This window comes from Ochotona princeps, chromosome 16 (genome assembly GCF_030435755.1).
Source record: "Ochotona princeps isolate mOchPri1 chromosome 16, mOchPri1.hap1, whole genome shotgun sequence".
NCBI classification, from domain to species: Eukaryota; Metazoa; Chordata; class Mammalia; order Lagomorpha; family Ochotonidae; genus Ochotona; species Ochotona princeps.
Genome location: NC_080847.1, coordinates 20,207,429 through 20,208,518, shown reverse-complemented (window position 1 = coordinate 20,208,518; position 1,090 = coordinate 20,207,429). Strand labels below are relative to the sequence as shown.

The window sequence follows — 1,090 nt, the reverse complement described above, 5'->3', positions numbered from 1 at the left end:
TTAAGGCGAGGACTAGCTGCTAGGCCATGGCGCAGGCCCTCGTATCATTTATTGTTTCCCTGTTCTTGTGGTAGAATATGCACGGTTTTCAGTTTCCACTTTTACTTTGCTTTCTGTCTCTCATTTTCTCTTTCTCTGCCTTTCTGAGAGATTAGGCAGAAAAAGCCAGAATCTAAATTGTAATGCCAAGCTCTCCAGGAAGCAAATCTTTTCACAGTTATGGTAAATAAGACAGAAATTATATTCTTGCAAGCAGCAGCGTTCAGAAGTGTGAAGTGCTGAGTTGTTAACCACATTCTTTTCTTTTGAGCAATGAAGTCTTTCTGGGGTTCAGACTAGCAGGCCCTGGATCTCGAGGCTCTCGATGAACGTGTTGATTTTCTTCTCCATGTTCTTTCAGCCTGTGTTTGTAGCCTCAAGAGCTGCTGCTTCTTGCAGTAATGCATGTTGCCTTGCTCCTTCTCAGCGTGGCCGTCATGGCCTGGTCCTTTGAGGCAGCCTCATGAACCTGGTGTCTCAAGTAGGAAAACCACCTCATGGGTTTCAGGCGCACGACCTTGAGGGTTGCAGGCACCACCATTTTCTTTTAGTAGGGCGGCAGGATGCCATCAAACATCTTGAGGCGCTCCAGAGTAGCCTAGCCCCGCTTGGTCTTGTCCAGGAACAAGCCACGCACCATCAGCCAGAAGATGCAGCTGTGAGCCCAGAAGTGACAGGGCTTCCTGGAAGAGTTGATGTGGATCTGCTTGAACAGGAACGCCAGCTACTTCGACTTATTTCTTTAGAAATTGTCAGAAATGTTGATGCCCTGTCAGCACACGCCCACCGAATTGCGGTCCAGCAGCAGCTTTCTCTGACACTGTTCATCTTTTAGCCTGTTCATTTATCTCCATAATACTTATCCCTAAGGACAACTCATGTGTTCATTTTCTTTTCTACAATGTGTTGTTGCTCTCCTCCAGGAGACTGGAAACTCCAATAGTACAGGACCTTTGTTTCATCAATGTTTGTTTGTAAGGATTCAGAGCAGTGCAAGCATATGCTGAGCAAAGAGTCCAGCATCTTATAGTCCAGTCAAGTCCAACTACTT

General features: G+C 46.2%; 1 pseudogene; it reads right to left on the bottom strand.

The window, feature by feature from the left end:
• Positions 1-330: 330 nt before the first annotated feature.
• LOC101527210 (large ribosomal subunit protein uL13-like) lies at positions 331-883 on the bottom strand (annotated as a pseudogene).
• Positions 884-1,090: the final 207 nt, after the last annotated feature.